The sequence below is a fragment of the Cibotium barometz genome, chromosome 63 (genome assembly GCF_041138505.1).
Source record: "Cibotium barometz isolate CiBa-2024 chromosome 63, ASM4113850v1, whole genome shotgun sequence".
NCBI lineage: Eukaryota > Viridiplantae > Streptophyta > Polypodiopsida > Cyatheales > Cibotiaceae > Cibotium > Cibotium barometz.
The window spans coordinates 21,084,927-21,099,360 of record NC_141108.1 but is presented as its reverse complement, the minus strand read 5'-3'; positions in this window follow the sequence as shown (position 1 = coordinate 21,099,360).

Here is a 14,434-nt window from a genome sequence, read left to right as displayed (position 1 = left end):
AATCATATCCTTGAAGTGTGGCCAGCCATCTCTTTTGCTTTGGAGAAAGATTTGGTTGGGAGAGAAAAAATTTCAGCACCCTATGATCACTTCTCACCTTGAAATGAGCACCATAAAGATAGTGATGCCACTTCTTGATGGCATGAAGTATGGCTAGCATCTCTTGCTCATAAACATGAAGCCCCTGTTGACAACCTTTGCATTCGGTTCAAGTACTATGGCATGGCCAATCTCCCTCTTAGGCAGTAGACTCTTTGGCACTTGCAAAATATCTTCATACTCTTTGAGAAGAGCTGCCATTTCCTCATCTATGTGCTGTCCACTGCTTTCCATCCCTTCTTGGGTAACATGCAACATATAGATAGTGCCAAAAGCCTTAATCTCCTTCTTGAGTTGCCTTGGAGTGATCAAAGAAAGCTTTTTTGGTGCATTTGCAGCAAGTACCACTTGTTGTCCATGATGTAAAAGGCTCATGAAACCTTGTTGAAGGTTTATGTGAATGTCACCAAGTGAAGCCAACCAATAACACCCCATGATAATGTCGATGGGACCCATATCCAAGACCACCAAATCACCTTCCCAAGTGTATGAAGAGGATAGAACCACTTTTGTAGAAGGGCAAATCATGCTAGTCTTTTCACTTTCCCCATTTGCCACGCACTTGGAAAGTTATAGGTATCTTCTTTGTGTTAAGTTTGAGAGAGTTGATGGATTTAGAGTTGATAAAGCTATGAGTGCTCCCGGAATCCACAAGAATATGTGCAACTCTCCCATTGATGGTCCCCACCAACCTTAGTGTGCTTGGGTTCTTGCAACCCGCCAATAACACTTGTGAGATAGAGCATATGCAACCTGAAATTTCTGCATTGGTAGGCATGTCTCCATCCACAAGATTTTCCTTAACTCCACCTCCCGGATCAAATGGAAACTCACCATCCTCCGTAATGAAAGAATGGTCTTCAAGTGACTCCTCATGTGCTTCATCATTGCAACCCTCCAACTCTTCTATGTCATGAGAGTCATCCTTGTTCTCTTCCTCATCCATGAGGATCATAGTGGCCACAACCTTCTTTGATTTGTAAACATGCCCGGGTGACCACCTCTCTTTGCACTTGAAGCATAGCCCTTTGCTTCTCAACTCCTCAGTATTTAGATCATCCATTCCTTGAGTCTTCTTGAAGGGTTGAAAGGGCTTCTTCATGGAGTCACTACTCTTTTTGGCATCAAGATGTACTCCACTCTTTGGCTATCCACTCCCAAGTGATGTAGGAAATCTTGGAGTAGAGGATGGTAATGTAGAGGTAGGACCCTTCCCAAAATTGTAAGAAGTAGTGGTTGGTTTGAATGTATCTTTGGTGAATGTCATGGGCTGAGATCTCTCGTACTTTGGCTCATAGAGTTCGGCCAACCTCATAGCTTCCTTGAGAGAACTAGGCCTTTGAGCCGACACATCCACCTTGATGAAGTATTCAAGCCCATGCACAAACTTCTTCATCTTCATGTTTTCATTCAAGCCTTCCACATTCAAGCCTTCCACATACATTGAAAGTTTCAAGAATCTTCTGATGTAATCTCTCACCATCATCCCCTTTTGAGAAAGCTCATACCATTCTTCATGGTATCGATCAAGCACTAAGGGCGAAATGAAAGCCAAGTTCATCTCCCGCTTCAATCCTTCCCAAGATAATGGCGTGTTTCCTTGTTTGACCATATGCCTTCACCATTGATGAGCATAGTCTTCAAGATGTAAGGAAGCAAATTGCACCATGTCACGCTCACTTTTTGGGTAGAGTTGGAAATATGTGTCAAGCTTGGTAGCCCACTCCTCCAACTCTTGCAGAGATGACCTGTCACCTTTGAACTTTAATAGAGAGATTTTATCCTTGACATCCTTGGAAGTTGTGTAGGATGGGTTATCATGTTGGGTAGAGGGTTTGAACCTTTGCATCTTCATATATGATTCCATGAATTGTGCAAAGTCCTTGTAGTCCCTCTTGATGACATTTGGCAACTCCATCCACTTCTCATGAGCATCCCTTTGTCTTTGGGCAAAGGACATTTGGTTCCAATCAAGTACAACCTCTTCATCATTCATATACACCTCATCTTCTTCCCTTGAATGCATTGCCCTAGGAAAGGTAGGTCCCTTTGATACATTGAGATGAGATGAACCCGAGTGAAAGGAAGAAGGAAACATGTCCTTGACAAGAGGCCTCCGTGTATCCGCCACCATGAATCCCCGACCATTGAATCCTCTTGCACGGCTTTCATAGACTCCTCATTCAATATGCCCTTGCCTTTTCTTTGCTCATGCTCACCATGATTCCCATGCTTTTCTTGCCGTTGGGACCTCCCAAACTTGTCCTCTATCACACCAATCCTTGAAGCTAACGTTTCGAATTGAGAGTCAAGCTTGGAATCCAAAGTTTCTAATCGTTGTACAAGCAATTGCATGAGAGTGTCATGGTTGACCACTTGTGTCCCTTGAGGTACTTGGTTGTGTACGTTGCCCCCATTGTCTTCATTGAATGCATTCCTTGCATCCATATTGCCTTCCATGTCCTCCTCATCAAGAAGCATTTCTTGTACCACATCCCCACCCTTGCGTGTCCTTCCCGGAGACCTCATGGTAGCTTGAATGCTTGAAAATTTGATGAAGAAGACCTTCAATGGCTGAATTTTATGGCTTTGAAAACCCTGATTTTCAGCCCTCTTTTGAAGCCTCCATAGCCTTGCTTAGTAGCCAAAGAAGAGCTCCAAAACATGGCCAAAAACTTGAAAAAGTGTTGCATAAGCTTTGTGTAGCATAAGGGCTTGACTATCTTCACCATAGACCCCAAGAAATCGCCGATTTGCGCCGTTAGGCTGCGCTGAAATTCGCCTTCTTCATGCTTTGTTGGAGGTGGAAGATGATGCTAAACACCTTGCTCACTCATAATGATGTTTGCCTAAGTTCCCATGGCTTCAATGCTTGAAGAAAGTGTGTAGAAAGTTAGGGTTTTTCACCAATGGAAGAAGAGAGAAAAATCATAAAAAAAATTCAAAAATTATAAGAAATTTGACACTCAATGAATAGATCTCACCTTGCTCAACAAAAGCCCCATGGTTTGGTAAAGAAACGGGTGAAATGGAGTGCTCCATGGCTATGGAAAGCTTGAGGAAGAAAGAGGCAAGTGCTAATCTTGATTACCAGAAAAATTAATCTCGCTTAGTCCATTTGCCCTAAGTTTTGGCCCGGCCGCCCCAAATTTTTGGTCTAGAGGCCCAAAATTTGGTCCAAAAATGCTAAAAATGGCCAAAATCACTCAAAATTCAAGCAATTTCCATGAAATTGTAAGATTCCTCCCCCAACCCCTTTTTGATGTCTAGTATATTCCCCTGTAATCAATTCCTTTTCTAAAATATAAGAGATCTTGTTTGTGGCTGTTTTAACCTAGAGAGAGAAAATATTCTAGAGAGAGAATATTCAGATTTTGAATATTTTTGGATAGAAAAATATCTCTTATAATTCAGATGAGTTTCCCTGAAACAGAAATTTAAAAAGAATTTTCCAATGTGCAATTGGAATTAATTGGAAATAGGTATAAAGAACCTTAGCCTAAGGGTCTAGATTTTCAGAAATCTTTAGACTATGGTCCAATTAAGGTTCCTATGGGCCAATAGCATCAATCCATGTGTAGGGAGGAGATAAATCCAATTTGTAAAAGAAGATACCCAAAAATGAGTAAATGCTCACATAAGATGAAGAGTTGAAAATGTACAAGATTTATTAGTAAAAAAACTATGAGCAATATTAAAAATATGAGATATTTTGGGTATCCAAAAATGAGTAAATGCTCACATAAGATGAAGAGTTGAAAATGTACAAGGTTTATTAGTAAATAAACACATATGTAAGGAAGGGGAGTTCTTTAAAGGAGGTGCATATTTCACATAAGATGAAGAGTTGAAAATGTACAAGGTTTATTAGTAAATAAACACATATGTAAGGAAGGGGAGTTCTTTAAAGGAGGTGCATATTTCACATAAGATGAAGAGTTGAAAATGTACAAGGTTTATTAGTAAAAAAACTATGACACATATGTAAGGAAGAGGAGTTCTTTAAAGGAGGTGCATATTTCACATAAGATGAAGAGTTGAAAATGTACAAGGTTTATTAGTAAAAAACTATGAGCAATAAAATTTTGACACATATGTAAGGAAGGGGAATTCTTTAAAGGAGGTGCATATTTCACATGCTTGAATGAGTTTTAAACTAAAAAATAATGTGATATTTTTATCTCTCATCTCTCTTGAACCAAACCAAATCAAAATGGAACCAAACCGAATCAAAAAGTAACCAAACTAGGTCCAAATCTAGTCCAAATTCAACCAAACTGACTTGGAAAATTCTAGAATCAGTTTGTTTGGTTAGGAGCTCAAATTTTCCTATAAATAGAAGCTTCCCCTTGTTGAAAAAAATATAATGTCTTATGCATTGTTACTCTACTCCACCTAAGCCAAAATATAGTCTCTTATGCTTTGTTACTCTACTCCACCTAAGCCAAAATATAATCTCTTATGCTTTGTTACTCTACTCCACCTAAGCCAAATTAGATAGTGTCTTATGCTTTGTCACTCTACTCCACCTAAGCCAAATTAGATAGAGTCTTATGCTTTGTTACTCTACTCCACCTAAGCCAAATTAGATAGAGTCTTATGCTTGTTACTCTACTCCACCTAAGCCAAAATATAGAGTGTCTTATGCATTGTCACTCTACTCTATCTAAGCCAAGAGTTGTGAATTCTTTAATAATTCACTAGTTTTTGATACTTCTCTCTTTCTTCAATCCCCATTGGTGGCTCCATCAACATACTAAACCAATTGATTGGTTGGGGGCCTCTACCGTGAATAAAGAATCAAGCAAATTATAAGGTAAGTATATTGAATTTTGATCTTTCTATAATTTCTCAATGATTCTCTCTTCTCAACCCCTCTCAAGCTTGAGAAGTTTAATTGGTATGGTTTTTTAAATGCTATTGAAGTTAATTGGTGAATAGTAGTGAAGAGTTACATAATTTAATAAATGCTATAGAAGTTAATTTCCATTTATGTTTAAAATTCTAATGGTTTTTATGTAATTTCTCTCTCTCACTCAAGAAATGGTCATACTCATGAACCATTCTCAATCCCAATGAAGCTTTTCATAAAGCCTTTCCTTAATCCAAGATTAAGCTATGCTTGAGGCCAAATTAATGGCTTTTTGCTATGCTTTTAGTTTATGCACATTGATGATTCAATCCATTATGGATTGATGACCCAATTAGAGACCCTTCTAATTGTTTTCTTAATGATCCAATTAGAGACCATTATGGATTGATGATCCAATTAGAGACCATTATGGATTGATGATCCAATTAGAGACCATTCTAATTATTTCTTTAATAATGAGCTTTATCCCTTAGAAAAAAATTGAGATTTATCAGTCATAGTAGCGGAGCTATGGCAAAATTTTTATAGAAATTACGCATAAAATAAATTCATTCAAAGTATAAAAAGAGAAATTCCTACCATATTCTAGGAACTATCATCCTAGATTAATTAAAAGAATTTTATTATGCATGGGATGTGGATGTATGCATGTAGAAATAGATGTGTAGATGAGGATGTAAATGGAGATGTGGATGGATGCATGTAGATGTAGAGGTATAGATGTAGATGTGAATGGAGATGTGGATGTATACATGTAGATGTATATGTATAGATGTAGTTGTGGATGTGGAGGTGGATGGATGCATGTAGATGTAGATGTATAGATGTAGATGGGAATGGAGGTATGGATGTATGCATGTAGATGTAGTTGTGAATGGAGATGTATATGTATACATGTAGATGTAGATGTATAGATATAGATGTGGATGTGGATGGGGAAGTATGCATGTAGATGTAGGTGTATAGACGTAGATGTGGATGTAGAGGTGGATGTATGCATGTAGATGTAGGTGTATAGACGTAGATGTGGATGTAGAGGTGGATGTATGCATGTAGATGTAGATGTATAGATGTGGATGTGAATGTGGAGTGGATGTATGCATGTAGATGTAGATGTATGGAGGTGAATGTGAATGTGGATGTGGATGTATGCATAGGGATGTAGATGTATGCATGTAGATGTGAAAGTACGCATATAGTTGTGGATGTATGGATGTGAATATACGATTGTGATGTGAGGGAATCTGAAGTGATGAGATGGAAATGATGTGATGGGATGAGTATACATATAAATGGAATATGGAATAAGTAATGTAGATTGAGGAGGGATAATGTGGAAAAATGAAAGTTAAAATAGAAATTGTATTGTAAACTGTTTGTAAATGCTGTTTGTAAATGCTGTCTGTAAATGATTGTTTTATGTCAAGAATGCTGGGGGGAGCATTTTGACCGTCTTGTGATTAAAGTCGTGATGAGAAAGTTGCAACTGCTGACGGGGAGTCAATGAAGGACGTCTCGCGTAGCAAGGTCGGCCGAGGTCTTGACCAGCCTCGGTGCGATTAAAATGGTGAGCTTCCGGTACGGTGGATGAGGGGCCAAGGAAGCGGCCTATGCGTGAAGCGCTAGGTTACCTGCGAAGGATCCTAGAGGGTGCTGACCATACGGTGCTCGGGCTCTGGGTCGCCTAGGATACCCACGCGTGCGTCGAGGAAGATATTGGAACAGAGTTGGAGTTGTTTTCTGAAATCGAGCATGGATCTGGTTGATTGACCTTGCTGGTCTTCAATGGATGAGTCCATGGCTCCTTATATGGATCTGTTGGTTGATCTTGCTGATCTTCAACGAGAGTCCATCATGTTAAGTGATTATATTGCCAAGTATTATGGGCTAGGAACTATCGAAACGGCTCCTGAGCGTTCTAGTTGCCAATGATGCCATAGATACTCTGATGAAGGAATGATGGGAAATTAAGAATCATTTGGATAAATTGGAAGATGGTGATCAATGATACTATGGTTTTATTAAAGGATTGTTTTAAACTGGTTGAATCTGGTTGAAAAAGGGCAATTTCATATTGGGTGTGTGAGTGGTGTGACTAGTTTTATTTTGCATGAACATCCGGCTAGGGGGCCTTGGAACTCTTTTCCTTGGTACCCGGGACAAATCCTAACCAAATTTTTAATTGGATCCCATCACTACAGTGGTTGGGCGGTTGGCTAACCCATGGGATTGGATGGGGTTAGGCTGGACTGATGGATCCATAAATCGAGACTCAAATTTTTGTTTTTACGATAGAAAAAAAAAAAATCCCGGACAGTAACTGTTCTATGGATAGGAATCAACGGCTGTGCCTCTTGAATGGGGAAAAAAGCGTTGATCCCAATGATCCAAGTGCAAGTTTCTTCCTTGAACTGACTAAGTATCTTATAGATGTAATTGGATCATCTCGATCAGAAATGATCTTGGCTACGTTAGAGTAAAAGTTATCCTGGTGGTATCGCCCGTGCTTTCCGGTAAAGGAAGTTTTCCGGGTTCGATTTTGGAACAATCGATGGATTAGTCTCTTATCCGGATATCCGTGGGTGAGGCCCCGAATGTGGGACCCCTGTCCCGCGCGAGATGTGCTACTTCCGCTGCTAGTATCCCGAATCTGTTGCTCGGTGGGAACAGGGATCTTACAGTTGGTTATCCTGGTGGTATCGCCCGTGCTTTCCGGTAAAGGAAGTTTTCCGGGTTCGATTTTGGAACAATCGATGGATTAGTCTCTTATCCGGATATCCGTGGGTGAGGCCCCGAATGTGGGACCCCTGTCCCGCGCGAGATGTGCTACTTCCGCTGCTAGTATCCCGAATCTGTTGCTCGGTGGGAACAGGGATCTTACAGTTGGTATCAGAGCCAGGTTAATAAAGATCACCTGAGAAGACAAATAGGTCAAAAATTTATCAAGAAACACAAAAAGGTTATAATTGTGTGATATAATTCATACAATTTGATATTCAAACTGAAACTTGTAATTTTGGTAATTGGGTCTTCAAATGGAAGTACCGCAATTATATAGAATCCCTGACTTGCTTGAGGCCTAGACATGATAGTATTTACTTTATAATTCCAAGGACTGTGACTACCCGTATATACCGAGAGTATACTGCAGCTCTTTACTGACAGTATATACGAGTAAATCTAAGACTTGAAATTATAAGCGTTAATGCTATCCAGATGATGATTTTGCATGTGATTGATATGATTTTTAATTCTGTTTGAGAATGGATGAATTGATTTGGATTCTGATTGAAAATGCTGATTGAAAATGCTGATTGAAAAATTAGTTGAAATATAATGAAACCACAATGAGGGGGAATGGGACGAGTCCCTGTGATGATATTCATAACTAGAATGATGATAACGAATTCAGCAAATCACTATGAGATTAGTAGATTGTGCTGTCAGATTGCTACTGTTAATACTTGACCGGTAGATCAAGTTAAGGGATGTCAATTTGAGAACTTGCTTGACGAAAATTTCCGTGGGGAGGAATGTTCCGAAGGAAACTTTTCGGTCTAATGGACCTTTATCATGTTAAAGATATGAATGATATGATCTGAATGAATTGTTATTTAATGATGAGTTCTATATAAGGGATATTTATCCCAGTGTTCTGTTAGGTTGACCAGAATATAAGGAACCCAGAATAAAATTGGATCTTAAGAAAAAGAGTTGTCCTCTACCTTGCGAGATGAGGACATCTCGCACTTTTTAAGTGGGGTAGAATGTAAGATTCCTCCCCAGCCTTCGGGGTATACAGGAGTAAGAATCTCCCTTTCTGATCTTATAATTATTCCCTCTCTAAAATAAAAGAAAGTTTCTGTTTAAAAAAAGGAAGACCCTTTCCCTAGAATACTCTCAGGAGTCCCACCTGTTTTAAGGATTTAGAACAATGAGTTTAGAAGTGAGAATCGGTGTTTTGGATACCAAGGTTTTGGTTTTCATTCGAGTACGGCCCAAAAGAAGTTCTTTATCTCTTGGGAGTATAAGAAGTTATCCCCCGGATAATGTGATCCTTATATCTGAATTCAATGAAAGTAGGTGACTTAGCCTACAAGTTTCTTTTATCTCCTCATCTCAAAATTCTTAATGCCTTCTATAGAAAAATGTGCCAAACCCAAATCATGGAAAGACGGTAAAACTTCAGTGGCAAGTTACCGTTGGCTTCTAGGTTACGCTAGCTCCTTCCTCTATATAAGTCGTAACTTTTACTTGTCGTTCACAGTAATCTTACTCCCATCAATCTCCTTTCTTTCTTAATCTCCTTCATGGCTTGGCAACAGGAATTAGTTTTATCCTTGATGATTTCTCACCTTCAAGACGCAAGAGAGTCTGTGAAGAAAGACTTTATAGAACAGTATGAGCGCTCACTTTTTCCTCACCTAGGAACTTCTGTAGCGCAGACCAAATGGCGGACCTATCAAAACATAACTAGGGTAACACCCTGGGGTCAGCAACACTTTCGTAACAATGTCCGCTTGGCCATGGTTATTGAAGCCTTGGGTTTGGGTCCCCGATACTACTGTGTCATGAGATCAAGGCATCTTGGGTTTTCTGAGCGAGTCTTCTTACTGGCATGTTTTCTTCCTCATGAGAAGATATGCCTTTACCCCGTTTTTGGCTTGCCTCTCAGAGGTCCTTTTGTTAGATCACCTCATACCACTGAGATAGGTGCGGCAATAACCAGCAGAATCATTCCCATAGATGAGTTACCCTATACTTGTGCAGCTTGTGAGGACTGCTTTTGTGACCATATGATGGACGGGCTTATGGAAGTGTAAAGAGTTCTTCTATCTTTACTGTATAAGTCCCGTGAATGAATAAAGTTTAAATCTTGTTCTTATTTTGAATCTTGCTCTCTTTAAGACTTTTTCTTGGTGGTTAATCGTGATTAAAATTTTTCTCTAAGTCTCATATTCGTGCATCTTGCGAAATTATTCCAAGTTGCGAGATGAGGACATCTCGCGTTTTTTAAGTGGGGAAGAATGTAAGATTCCTCCCCCAACCCCTTTTTGATGTCTAGTATATTCCCCTGTAATCAATTCCTTTTCTAAAATATAAGAGATCTTGTTTGTGGCTGTTTTAACCTAGAGAGAGAAAATATTCTAGAGAGAGAATATTCAGATTTTGAATATTTTTGGATAGAAAAATATCTCTTATAATTCAGATGAGTTTCCCTGAAACAGAAATTTAAAAAGAATTTTCCAATGTGCAATTGGAATTAATTGGAAATAGGTATAAAGAACCTTAGCCTAAGGGTCTAGATTTTCAGAAATCTTTAGACTATGGTCCAATTAAGGTTCCTATGGGCCAATAGCATCAATCCATGTGTAGGGAGGAGATAAATCCAATTTGTAAAAGAAGATACCCAAAAATGAGTAAATGCTCACATAAGATGAAGAGTTGAAAATGTACAAGATTTATTAGTAAAAAAACTATGAGCAATATTAAAAATATGAGATATTTTGGGTATCCAAAAATGAGTAAATGCTCACATAAGATGAAGAGTTGAAAATGTACAAGGTTTATTAGTAAATAAACACATATGTAAGGAAGGGGAGTTCTTTAAAGGAGGTGCATATTTCACATAAGATGAAGAGTTGAAAATGTACAAGGTTTATTAGTAAATAAACACATATGTAAGGAAGGGGAGTTCTTTAAAGGAGGTGCATATTTCACATAAGATGAAGAGTTGAAAATGTACAAGGTTTATTAGTAAAAAAACTATGACACATATGTAAGGAAGAGGAGTTCTTTAAAGGAGGTGCATATTTCACATAAGATGAAGAGTTGAAAATGTACAAGGTTTATTAGTAAAAAACTATGAGCAATAAAATTTTGACACATATGTAAGGAAGGGGAATTCTTTAAAGGAGGTGCATATTTCACATGCTTGAATGAGTTTTAAACTAAAAAATAATGTGATATTTTTATCTCTCATCTCTCTTGAACCAAACCAAATCAAAATGGAACCAAACCGAATCAAAAAGTAACCAAACTAGGTCCAAATCTAGTCCAAATTCAACCAAACTGACTTGGAAAATTCTAGAATCAGTTTGTTTGGTTAGGAGCTCAAATTTTCCTATAAATAGAAGCTTCCCCTTGTTGAAAAAAATATAATGTCTTATGCATTGTTACTCTACTCCACCTAAGCCAAAATATAGTCTCTTATGCTTTGTTACTCTACTCCACCTAAGCCAAAATATAATCTCTTATGCTTTGTTACTCTACTCCACCTAAGCCAAATTAGATAGTGTCTTATGCTTTGTCACTCTACTCCACCTAAGCCAAATTAGATAGAGTCTTATGCTTTGTTACTCTACTCCACCTAAGCCAAATTAGATAGAGTCTTATGCTTGTTACTCTACTCCACCTAAGCCAAAATATAGAGTGTCTTATGCATTGTCACTCTACTCTATCTAAGCCAAGAGTTGTGAATTCTTTAATAATTCACTAGTTTTTGATACTTCTCTCTTTCTTCAATCCCCATTGGTGGCTCCATCAACATACTAAACCAATTGATTGGTTGGGGGCCTCTACCGTGAATAAAGAATCAAGCAAATTATAAGGTAAGTATATTGAATTTTGATCTTTCTATAATTTCTCAATGATTCTCTCTTCTCAACCCCTCTCAAGCTTGAGAAGTTTAATTGGTATGGTTTTTTAAATGCTATTGAAGTTAATTGGTGAATAGTAGTGAAGAGTTACATAATTTAATAAATGCTATAGAAGTTAATTTCCATTTATGTTTAAAATTCTAATGGTTTTTATGTAATTTCTCTCTCTCACTCAAGAAATGGTCATACTCATGAACCATTCTCAATCCCAATGAAGCTTTTCATAAAGCCTTTCCTTAATCCAAGATTAAGCTATGCTTGAGGCCAAATTAATGGCTTTTTGCTATGCTTTTAGTTTATGCACATTGATGATTCAATCCATTATGGATTGATGACCCAATTAGAGACCCTTCTAATTGTTTTCTTAATGATCCAATTAGAGACCATTATGGATTGATGATCCAATTAGAGACCATTATGGATTGATGATCCAATTAGAGACCATTCTAATTATTTCTTTAATAATGAGCTTTATCCCTTAGAAAAAAATTGAGATTTATCAGTCATAGTAGCGGAGCTATGGCAAAATTTTTATAGAAATTACGCATAAAATAAATTCATTCAAAGTATAAAAAGAGAAATTCCTACCATATTCTAGGAACTATCATCCTAGATTAATTAAAAGAATTTTATTATGCATGGGATGTGGATGTATGCATGTAGAAATAGATGTGTAGATGAGGATGTAAATGGAGATGTGGATGGATGCATGTAGATGTAGAGGTATAGATGTAGATGTGAATGGAGATGTGGATGTATACATGTAGATGTATATGTATAGATGTAGTTGTGGATGTGGAGGTGGATGGATGCATGTAGATGTAGATGTATAGATGTAGATGGGAATGGAGGTATGGATGTATGCATGTAGATGTAGTTGTGAATGGAGATGTATATGTATACATGTAGATGTAGATGTATAGATATAGATGTGGATGTGGATGGGGAAGTATGCATGTAGATGTAGGTGTATAGACGTAGATGTGGATGTAGAGGTGGATGTATGCATGTAGATGTAGGTGTATAGACGTAGATGTGGATGTAGAGGTGGATGTATGCATGTAGATGTAGATGTATAGATGTGGATGTGAATGTGGAGTGGATGTATGCATGTAGATGTAGATGTATGGAGGTGAATGTGAATGTGGATGTGGATGTATGCATAGGGATGTAGATGTATGCATGTAGATGTGAAAGTACGCATATAGTTGTGGATGTATGGATGTGAATATACGATTGTGATGTGAGGGAATCTGAAGTGATGAGATGGAAATGATGTGATGGGATGAGTATACATATAAATGGAATATGGAATAAGTAATGTAGATTGAGGAGGGATAATGTGGAAAAATGAAAGTTAAAATAGAAATTGTATTGTAAACTGTTTGTAAATGCTGTTTGTAAATGCTGTCTGTAAATGATTGTTTTATGTCAAGAATGCTGGGGGGAGCATTTTGACCGTCTTGTGATTAAAGTCGTGATGAGAAAGTTGCAACTGCTGACGGGGAGTCAATGAAGGACGTCTCGCGTAGCAAGGTCGGCCGAGGTCTTGACCAGCCTCGGTGCGATTAAAATGGTGAGCTTCCGGTACGGTGGATGAGGGGCCAAGGAAGCGGCCTATGCGTGAAGCGCTAGGTTACCTGCGAAGGATCCTAGAGGGTGCTGACCATACGGTGCTCGGGCTCTGGGTCGCCTAGGATACCCACGCGTGCGTCGAGGAAGATATTGGAACAGAGTTGGAGTTGTTTTCTGAAATCGAGCATGGATCTGGTTGATTGACCTTGCTGGTCTTCAATGGATGAGTCCATGGCTCCTTATATGGATCTGTTGGTTGATCTTGCTGATCTTCAACGAGAGTCCATCATGTTAAGTGATTATATTGCCAAGTATTATGGGCTAGGAACTATCGAAACGGCTCCTGAGCGTTCTAGTTGCCAATGATGCCATAGATACTCTGATGAAGGAATGATGGGAAATTAAGAATCATTTGGATAAATTGGAAGATGGTGATCAATGATACTATGGTTTTATTAAAGGATTGTTTTAAACTGGTTGAATCTGGTTGAAAAAGGGCAATTTCATATTGGGTGTGTGAGTGGTGTGACTAGTTTTATTTTGCATGAACATCCGGCTAGGGGGCCTTGGAACTCTTTTCCTTGGTACCCGGGACAAATCCTAACCAAATTTTTAATTGGATCCCATCACTACAGTGGTTGGGCGGTTGGCTAACCCATGGGATTGGATGGGGTTAGGCTGGACTGATGGATCCATAAATCGAGACTCAAATTTTTGTTTTTACGATAGAAAAAAAAAAAATCCCGGACAGTAACTGTTCTATGGATAGGAATCAACGGCTGTGCCTCTTGAATGGGGAAAAAAGCGTTGATCCCAATGATCCAAGTGCAAGTTTCTTCCTTGAACTGACTAAGTATCTTATAGATGTAATTGGATCATCTCGATCAGAAATGATCTTGGCTACGTTAGAGTAAAAGTTATCCTGGTGGTATCGCCCGTGCTTTCCGGTAAAGGAAGTTTTCCGGGTTCGATTTTGGAACAATCGATGGATTAGTCTCTTATCCGGATATCCGTGGGTGAGGCCCCGAATGTGGGACCCCTGTCCCGCGCGAGATGTGCTACTTCCGCTGCTAGTATCCCGAATCTGTTGCTCGGTGGGAACAGGGATCTTACAGAAATGGTCACCATTTCCATGAGATTAAGCAAGATTGGAGAAGATTTATCAAGAATCACTCAAGAAATCCAAGAAAATGAAAAAAAATATGAAAGAAACTCAAATTTTCAAGCA